The sequence below is a fragment of the Euphorbia lathyris genome, chromosome 6 (assembly GCF_963576675.1).
Source record: "Euphorbia lathyris chromosome 6, ddEupLath1.1, whole genome shotgun sequence".
In the NCBI taxonomy this organism is placed as follows: Eukaryota; Viridiplantae; Streptophyta; class Magnoliopsida; order Malpighiales; family Euphorbiaceae; genus Euphorbia; species Euphorbia lathyris.
Window position 1 is genome coordinate 6,840,723 of NC_088915.1, and position 10,954 is coordinate 6,851,676.

Here is a 10,954-nt window from a genome sequence, read left to right on the forward strand (position 1 = left end):
GGGGCGTTAGTCATCCCGAATGGCATTACTAACCACTCATACAATCCATCTCTGGTCTTGAAAGCAGTCTTCCACTCATCCCCAACCCGAACCCTTATTTGATGATAGCCACTCCTAAGGTCAATCTTGGAGAAGACTTTGGATCCGCCAAGCTGATCCAGCATATCATCCAACCTTGGGATTAGGAACTTGTACTTGATGGTGATCTTGTTAATGGCCCTGCTGTCAACACACATCCGCCAAGACCCATCCTTCTTGGGTGTAAATAAAGCTGGAACGGCGCAAGGACTCATGCTCTCCCTAACGTATCCCATCTTGATGAGTTCCTGCACTTTCTGTCTCATGATGTCATTCTCCTTTGGACTCATTCGATAATGTGGGAGGCTTGGTAAACTAGCCCCAGGCACAAGATCGATATGATGTTAGATGTCCCTCAAAGGTGTTAACCCACTTGGCAGCCCTTCAGCGAACAGATCTTGATATTCGCCAAGTAGGCGGGTCACTTCATTCGGCGTCTCCCTTTCGCCCCTTTGGGATGATTCGTGATTCGCCTTCACCATTACAACATACACCATCTGGCTCTCCTCACATTCGCTAACGAACGATTTGTGTGTGGGGCAGACAACCAAGGTAGACTTCTCATCAGCCTTTGGTTCTCTCATCATTGGCATAAGTACGAACTTCACCCCATCCTTCATAAATCTGTAAGTGTTCCTTCTTCCGGCATGGATGGCGTCATTATCAAATTGCCATGGTCTGCCCAATAATAGGTGGCAGGCATCCATATCGACATCGTCACAACATACTTCATCCCTATACTCACCGATCTCAATAGGGACCTTACACTTCTGGGTCACTCTGAGCTCACCCACATCCTTGATCCATCCAACTCTGTAGGGGCCAGGATGCGCCTCCGCCAACAACCCGAATTTCTGAACGGCGTTGCTGCTCACAATGTTCTCTTGGCTACCACTATCAATTATTACGTTGCATCACCCACTGTTCACAAGACAGCGAGTCCTGAATAGTTGGTGCCTCTGATCGCCCTCTACCCGGCTGGAGACTAATAACCGCCGTATCACATGAATGGCGTGTCTTTCCTCATCCGCCTCGTCATCGTATTCCCCTAGGGGTTCACAAAACACTTCATCCCCATCTTCATAATCATCTTCATATCTTTCCACCATGTTGGCGCTCTTCCGCCTAGGACACTCGTTGGACCTATGGCCTGGCTCATTGCACCTGAAACATTTAAAAGGGGTTGGCCTAGCGTATGGGTTGTTGTTCTTAGGTGGTATGGGTACCTCCTTGTAAGGCCTAGTATCTCCTCCAGATCCTCTTCCAGTGTTGCTGAACTTGGCCCCACTGGCACTCGCCACCTGTTTGCCTTTGTCATAGGACTTCATATTGCCTCCTCCTCCAGGCGTACACTCAGCAGTGGCGGATCTCCTGGATCTCCCGGATCTCCCGGTTAGTTGGGATTCAGCCTTGAGGGCTAAATTCCTGGCATCTTGTACCTGAACCACCATCTGTGTGCCAATACGATCCTGGATGTTGTATCTCAACCCTTCTAGATACCTAGAGGTCTTTTGGCTTTCAGTTTCTGACAAGTTGGCCCTTGCCGAAAGCCTCAAGAACTCTGAGGTATATTCATGGACACTTCGGGTCCCTTGAGAGCATCCCCTATAGGAGCTGTAAATATACTACTCATAATCCGGCGGTAAGAACCGCTCCCTCAACATCACCTTCATCTGTAGCCAAGATCTAATCGGATCTCTGCCCCTTCTTCTTCTTTCTTCCCTCAACTCATCCCACCAAACTGATGCGCCACCCTTCAAGTGATACGCCACCAGCCTCACTTTCCTCTCATCAGGAATCCCAGCATACTCAAAGAAACGCTCAACTTCCGATAACCAGTCTAAGAATCCCTCTATATCCAGTTCGCCTCCAAAAGATGGTAAGTCTATTTTTAGCTTAAAGGCATCATCTCTGTCAAAGTTTCCTAGATCTAGGTTTGTCCTAGCAACGTCCACACGTCTGTTGTCAACCGGACCAACATCCCTCATAGTCCGAAAGGCACCATCATCCCCAATATCTTCAAAGTCATCACTATCACTATCAGCATTATGAACAAGAACAAAGTTGGATCTCCTTACCTCAGGATCCCTAGGACCCATTCGTGGAAGTTGGACATTTGCCAATGGCAGTCTGGGTGGTGTGGGTTGCCTTTGGGGCCGTTGTTCAAGGACTCCTTCCTTCCTCTGGTCTGACTCTCCGGCGGCTGGTCTAATCAAGGCACGGACCTCCAGTTTGAAGTTTTCCAGGGTAGTGGATAACTCCTGGAACCGTTGGTCAGTTTGCTTCTACCGCTCGATGCTGGCTTGGATTTGTTCCGCGAGGTGCTCTCTCAGCTCCTCATATCTCCGGTCGCTGGCATCCATGGAATCTTGCGGTTGTCGAGGTTGAACCATTGCCAAAAGAAGTTTCGGGTCAGGAAACGATCGGCTCTGATACCAACTGATACAGATTGAAAGCGATAAATGAAGGTTTTAATCATAAACCAACAAAGAGGTTCTTCTCTAGCTAAACTAGAAGGAGTGAATCCCAATATAACAAGGTATAAACCTTTGGTTCTCAAAGAGAATGATTTTGGATTGATAAAAAGTTGCCTCATCCTTACAAAATGGGGTTTAAATACATCCCCCTAATGATAACAAAAGGACAAGGACTACCCCTACTAGGGTTACAATAAGGTTATCAACAAAAGGGTAAAATAGGTAATACGCCCCGACAATCAGTACAAAGGTACAGGTACAGAGTGTCAGGGTTGTTAGTGAATCCCTTCGGGAGGAAGTAAACCTGTAGATCCGTCCAGGAGTAGTTTGAGGATCCTCCCTCTCGTACGCCCCAGTGATCCGCCAACTCTAGTGCCCCCCTAGGATCCGCCAGGATGCGTCTAGGATCCGATGCGCCTAGGATCCGCCGGCTCTAGCTAGGATGTCTGCATCATCATACACCAACAAAATGTATTGAACTTCACTTACCATCCATATGTTGTCATATCCTGCAAATGCTTTCTCTTTTCCGTAATGTAGAGCGAATGATTTGTTGCTTTTGAGAGTAAAACACTATCGTGAGACGGAGAGTCTCCAGAGACGGAGAGTAAAACATTCTAATGGTTGAAGAGTGTTTTCTCACAGGATAACTCCTTAAAGTATTTTAGATCTATTAGTTACTTTCTAAATCCAAATTTCTATTTTTTTTTGGCTTGTTAGGTCTTTTATAAATCCAAATTTCTAATTTTGTTGGCATGTTAGGCATTTCTAAATCCAAACTTCTAATTTTTTTGGCATGTTAGACCTCTATAAATTCAAATTTCTAATTTTTTTTAGCCTGGTAGGCTATCTAAAATCAATTTTTTAATTTTTTTTACATGTTCAACCCTCCCTAAATCCAATTTTTTTACATGTTAGGACTATAAACGAAATCTAGCTTAATTTTGAGAAATTGTACATTAATATTTAAATTGGTTCTTGACCATTCAAATTATAACACGCATATATAAAAAAAATTAAGTAAGTTCTATTTAGAAAAAAAAAATTTCCTAAACATACGAGTAAAATTGACCCCTAACCGAGTAATTCTTTATTCGCCACTGTTTGGATGGTATGGGACATTTTGGCCTTGAAGAATTTGCTCCAAATGAACCAGAATAAGGTAAAGCGTTTGTAGGTGGAGCTTGGTGAAGATGTTAACGGATTAACGGAAAAAGATTATAAGATTTTCTTGCTGGAGGAAAAGGTGAAAAATAATTAGAAAATCTGGAAAATGGATCAACATATTCTGGAGGAGCATCTAATGATCGGGGTTAGGCTATATTTATTTTGTTTTCTCCACCATTGGATAGTGATGAACTTTGACAAAGTAAGCTCATCCAATAGTAAAAAAACAAAATAAAATTTACTTTGTCAAATCAAAGTAAAACAAAGTAAGCTCATCGACTCTTTGCTAAATCTAGTTCTTCCTATCAACTAATTAGTCTTTTAACCTTCTAATTATTACATCTTTCTTTAGGTTGAATTCTTGACCAAATCTTCTTTGAGAAATTAAAGTACGAACAATATTGTTAAATCCATTGGATTTATTGGGTTAGATACTTTTGTGTTTTTAGGGTAAATTCAGTCGACCTTCTAGGATATAGTTACGAAGGCTTAATATATCATTTGATTTTTAAATTTGTCCAAAAAGTTCGATTGACTCTCTGACAAATAAAAATATGATAAGATTTTTATTTGAGATTAAAAAAATATTAATTAAGGGTAAAAAATTTATTCAAAAGAGAGAATCAATAAATTGAAAAAACTCCAAAAACCAACTTTTTTCGAAATTAGCTTCTTTGATCCAATAAATTTTTTTAAATCTCTTCACTAAATACCACTATTAAAAGTTTGATCAGTTAAAACATTTAAAGTGACTCAAAATTCTAATTTTATTCCAATTTTTTTTTTATTAAACGGGACATAACCCAACCAGGTCCACCTTTTTCTTAGAGGCCACAACAAATATTTGAAAGTATTTTATATAGGGTTATGGTCGGTTCGATAAAAGTTTGGTTCGATTTGTAAATAAGCAGTTCGTGAGCACGATTTACTGGCTCGGTTCGTAAACGAGCCGAGCTTTAACTTATCAAAGCTCGGCTCAAAAGCTCGCGAGCAGGCTCGATTAGAACATTTATAAACAAATGTTAGTTTTGTAGAAACTATATAGTTTTATATTAGTTCACAAATATCTAAACTTAATATTATTTCATTTACTATTAGATGAGTTCGTTCACAAATATAATAAATTAGTAATAGACGAACTATTTATAAATATCTTGTTTATTTATTCACAAACTTTGCTTGTGAGTTTGTTTATGTACACAATTAAAGAGCTATTTGCGAGCAAACTTCATAAATATAATTAACGTTTTGCATACAAACAATTTATAGTTAGCTAATTTTCTTAATGAACCAAATTTCTTAAAATCAACCGATTCGGGGATTTTTAGAACACCGTCCCAATTTCTTCAGATCGAATGGCATAAATCACTTTAAGCAAATCCAAGGATTTGATGTAAAGAGGCAATTGATCACTTTAAAAAAAAATAGAACATTAATAGAATATTTTTAAAGTTAAAAAGTCCTGTTAACGTTTTGGGACAATTAGTTACAGAAGTTTTTTTTTTTTTTTTTTTTTTTTGCGCTTAAAAACCATATAATATGTTTTATCACTAAAACAACTCATTTTCATGCCTTAAATAAATTTACAACCTAAAGTGGTTGTATTTAACTTTTTTTTTTTACCTATAACACCGTGGCAATGGGTGTAATTTACCAAAAAAATAATAAATAAATGGGTAAATTTCAAATAAAACACCTATGGTTTCACTAATTTTCAGATAAAGGGTGTCAAAACGAGGATTGAGGTTTCGCATTTTTAATAATGCTATTAAAACCATCTTTAACGACCTGAAAATGAAAATTTTCAAGAATTAAAGTCGTTCAATGTCATATTTTCTATGAAACTACATTTTCGATTTTAGAAAATCATCTTTTTTGGAACTTTCTCTCTCTAAAAATTAACTTTCTCTCTCTTTACCAAACATCATCTAAATAATCTCGAAATAAAAAAGTTGAAGAATTAAAGTTGCTTAGAATATTAGTAGTTCTTAAAATATGTCATTTTTGAAACCGTCAAGAGTGATTTTAATAGTATCAATCGAGAAAATCCTTATTTTACTAAAATTGAAAACTTCAATCCTCGTTTTGATAAAAAGTAAACCACAATACTTTATTTGAAAATCAGTGAAACACAATGCTTTATTTGAAATTTATCCTAAGTAAATATGTAATCCTCTAGTTGAATCCGAGACAAGGCGTGGGTGTTGTCTTGTTTTTCAGCCTAGCTCTAATCGGAATCCCAGAAGCTCTTCTTTTCCGATTCTATAAAAAGCCACTGAAATTTGTTCTTTTAGTAATTACAGCTGAGAAATATATATTCTGTTTTAGCAGAAAATTATAGGGAAGGAACGATGCAAATATCGGTAAAAATTCCGGCCGAAAAAACCATAAGTGTTGATGTGTCGATGTTAGACAGCATAAGCGATCTGAAGAAGAAGATCGAAGAGAATGAAGGGATTCCGGCTGATCATCAACGCCTAATATTTGCTGTCGACAAACTTGAGGATAATCGGACTCTGGTGGACTACAAAATCAAAGACAAATCAACTTTATACCTCTTGGTAAAGCTCATAACTAGAGACGCTCAAGATGCGGCGTCGTTTGCGGTTTCTCCCCAAAATTGAAGAACCAAGAGAGAAATAGAACTGGATAAAGCAGAGGCGTAGAGATCGGGGAACGATTTTAATGGAGCATGCCGATAATAATTTTGGTGCTAAACCTTTTTCTTATTTAATTTTTTATTCTTTTATTTCTTTAAAATTATGTATGTTTCGAATTGGAAGAGCATAGTTAATAATTGGCTTAATACATTTTTTTGTTGTCTGAAGTTGTCGAAAAAATTAAACTTTTAAATTTAGCTTGGGTGCTATATTAGTATTCTAAAATTGGCTTAGATCCCGTTAAATCCTTTCTAAATCTAAAATCTCAATTTTTTTGGATTTGTTAAGTCATTTTAAGTTTAAATTTTTAATTTATTTTGGTCTGGTAGGCCTTTCTTAAATTTAAATTTCTAAATTTTTTCACCTATTAGACATTATCTGAATCCAAATTTTTAGACACCAATTTAGCCAAATTTATTTTTCCACAATGCGTGTAAAATCTGCTCTCAATCGAACAATTCTGTATTCGCCACTGATCTTATCTACACACCACATAGTAAACAAAGTAGTGTAAACGAAGTAAAGAAGATAGTAGGAATCTCTTAGTGGTGACTAGAAGAAAGATTACACTTTTGTAAGTCTTCATCATGTGAATCAGTATCTCATCTGTTAATGTATTAATATATTAAGAGTAAAATAGTAAATCAATATTGTAATTAATAGTATAAATACTTGTAATCTCAATATCATAAATAAGAGTGTTTATTAAATGGAAAAATTACAAAACTGGGTCAAATTTGAGGCCTATTTACATATTTAACCAATTTACTCAACCTACTACATATCTAGACTGATTTTGTGTGACTTTCCCATAATACCCTCAATATTATGCGAAGCTAATGTTTGGTTTACTTAATGAATTTAGTTCGCATATGCGAAGCCTGCGAAACTAAAGTTTGATTTACTTGATGAATTTAGTTCGCATACGCGAAGTCTGGATATGTTTTGAAGCTAATTCGCGAAGTGGTATATAACAAGAAATGGCAAACAACAACGGATTCTAACATTAAAATCATAACATTATCAAAATTTACAACAAGATTGCCACAACAACAACATTTACAACAAGATTGCCACAATAAACTCCTAACAAAGCACTTCAAAGTGAACCTAACTAATCCGGTACAAATTTTGAAGCAGATGAGTAATCTTGGTGTGCACCATGGGACACATCCATCTCAAAAGGTCTGGACTTCCATTTCTCATCCCAAAAATGGCACTTTAGACCTTTTGGGATGGACGTGTCTCACGGTGCACACCAAGATTACTCATCCGATTCAAAATTGGTACCGGATTAGTTAGGTTCACTTTGAAGATTGACATCATGGGATGGACGTGTCCCATGGTGCACCCATGACACAATCTCTCCTAACTAACCATTTCAGGAGTGAATGTGTCAATCTTCGGGAAATTCATCCCTATACAGGAAGGAAAATCATCTCCCCTGCAGCCCAGTACGACGCCTTCCAAAAAGGGATGTTACGTATTCAACCACCTACAGAAAAAATTAATCGTGTTAGGCAGCGACAAAGAAGATTTTGGCTTCATGAAATGAGGATTAGCGAAGCATGCGAATGTAAATGTGCAGGGAAAGAGATGATTTTACTTCGCTAATCGATGTTTTCGCGAGGTATGTAATGTCTGAAACGTGACGATCTACGTCACATATCGATGCTTTCGCGAAGTCTACGAGGACTGAAACGTGAGGATCTATTCGCAGACTTCGCGAACTAATCGATTCGCGAGGTAGATCCAAACGTTTCAGACTCTTTCTCTTCGCAGATCTTCGCGAAATCATCGATTCACGAAGTAGATCGTCACTTTCTAGGCTCTTTCTCTTCGCAAAGTATCGCGAACCCATCGATTGCGAAGTGTATTCATGAAAAAACGCAGAAAAAACAACAGATACTTACATTTTTCGCCCCTTTCACCCCCTAAAGCGTCAATAACAATATGATAACATGGGCAAACGAAGGAAATAACGTAGAATAATCATTTCTAACATGGTAACAAGAAGAAAGAAACCAAGTAACGAACAGGAAGATGAAGAACCATGGCTTCGTTTTCTAGGGTTAGGAAGTTGCAGAATCAAGAGATGAAGAGATGAAAAAGAGAAATTCATTGTGATTTTGACTAAATGGTGCAGATTTCGTGCCATTTAAAGGAAGAAATGAAGATCAAAAGTCTTGAAATCATTAATGCATGAGCAACTTTTCGCATAACCAATGAGATAGGGGGAGCGGCGGTTCGCGAGTGGTGAAAGTGGGAAGGTTAGGGGTATTATGGGAAAGTCGCATAAAATCAGTCTAAATATGTAATAGGATGAGTAAATGGGTTAAATATGTAAATTGGCCTCTCATTTGACCCAATTTTGTAATTTTCCCTATTTTTATTTTGACGTGTCAAATGAGTTAATTAAGAATTGAGGTTAAATTCTGTGGCCATTGATGTAAATTACACAAAAAAAAAAAAAAAAAAATCGTCTAATTAAATCCTAGAAGGCTTGTGTCTCGTCTTGTTTTCCAGAGCCTAGCTCTAATCGGAATCCGAGTAGCTCTTCCTTTCCAATTCTATAAAAAGCCACTGCAATTTGTCCTTTCCGTAATTACAGTTGCGAAATAATTATTCTGTTTGAGCAGAAAATTACAGGGAAGGAACGATGCAAATATGGGTAAAAATTCCGGCCGAAAAAACCATAAGTGTTGATGTGTCGGTGTTAGACACCATAAGCGATCTGAAGAAGAAGATCGAAGAGAAAGAAGGGATTCCGGCAGATCATCAACGCCTAATATTTGGTGTCGACAAACTTGAGGATGATCGGACTCTGGTGGACTACAATATCAAAGACAAATCAACTTTGTACCTCTTGGTAAAGCTCATAACTAGAGATGCTCAAGATGCGGCGTCGTTTTGCGGTTTCTCCCCAAAATCGAGAGAAATAGAACTGGATAAAGCAGAGGCGTGGAGATTGGGAACCGGTGGATTTTAATGGAGCATGGCGATAATAATTTTGGTGCTAAACCATTTATTTATTTATTTATTTCTTTATAATTATGTATGTTCCGAATTGAAGAGCATCGTTGATAATTGGCTTAATAATTGTCCCTGTTTGGTAAATAGCGTTTTGAGAAAAAAAGAGCGATTTTGCCCAACTTTAGCGGTTTGACCACTGAAACCGCTGATTGGAGTGTTTTGGGGGGAGAGAGTTTTAGGATGAAAACGCTAATTTAGAAAAAGCTCCTAAAATGAGCTTTTTCAATTAGCGTTTTGCAATATTAAAATTAATGGACTTCTTTAATCCTAATAGATAGACTCCCCCTCAAATATTAAAAAAAGAAATGCCCTTATTCGTCTTTTTGCACAAACCGCTATTATCAATCAGCTAATTTTTACCAAACAGGTCTACACAAACATCTAATCAAATCAGCTAATGTAATCAGCTAACAGCTAACAGCTAATTCCCAAACAGGGCCATTATTGGTTAAGGGTCTGTTTGGTTGAGCTGTTAGCTAATAGCTGTTGCAGTTGCTGTTAGCTGTTTGCAGTTGCAGTAAGTTATTAGCTGTTTAATTACTAGTGTTTGGTAAAATTATATTGAAATGTTGTTGTTCGGATTTAAAATGTCTAAAAAGGACATGTTTTAAATCAATCAACGATGAAATCATAAAAGGAAAAATATGAAAAAAAATGCCCATAACTTATACAACTAGGAATAATTTTACCCTTAACATCTAAAATTGTGCAATTTTATCCATAAAGTTGGCAGTTAAGAGCAATTTTGCCCCAAACATTGGCAAGTTGGGTCGATTTCAGATATTATTACTTTTTTACAACCGTGTGATTAATGAATTACATTTACGCAAGTTCATGGGGTTAACTGAACATTTTATTCAAGTTCAGGAGGCTATCAGGATACTTTGAAAGTTCAGGGACCAATCAAACTTTTTGGACAAATTCTTGAAAAAAATTATGTATTAAGCTTTAATAATTGAGGAGCATCATTAATAATTGGAGGGTTGTTATATAATAAAAAATATTTTTTTAAAATAATTTCTAAGTCTCATCTTATTCGATATGAGTTTATTGAAGATTGAGGAAAATATGGTAGTGGATAGGATGGAGTGGAGAGAGAGAATTTATGTCGCTGACACGACTTGATTTTACGATTTCGTATAACGGTTCATGTTAACCGATCCCAAATCATTTTGAAACTAAGGTTTTATTGTTGTTGTTGCAGTGGGTCCAAAAATTAGCGAAAATGAAAAAAAAAATTAGTCTTTCATACACCAACAAAAAGTATTGAACCTCACTTACCAACCATATATTGTCATAGCATGCAAATGCTTTCTCTTTCCCGTAATGTAGAGTGAATGATTTGTTGCTTTTGAGAGTAAAACACTCTCTTGGGACGGAGAGTCTCTACAATTGGACAATGTCCAAACCAACCATTCTAATGGTTGGAGAGTGTTTTTTCAAAGGCAAAATGATCCTTAAAATGGACTATTAAAGATGCTCTAAATCTCTTTTCTTGAACCACTTCTTAGGTTTACTTTGCAAATATAGGACATGTTT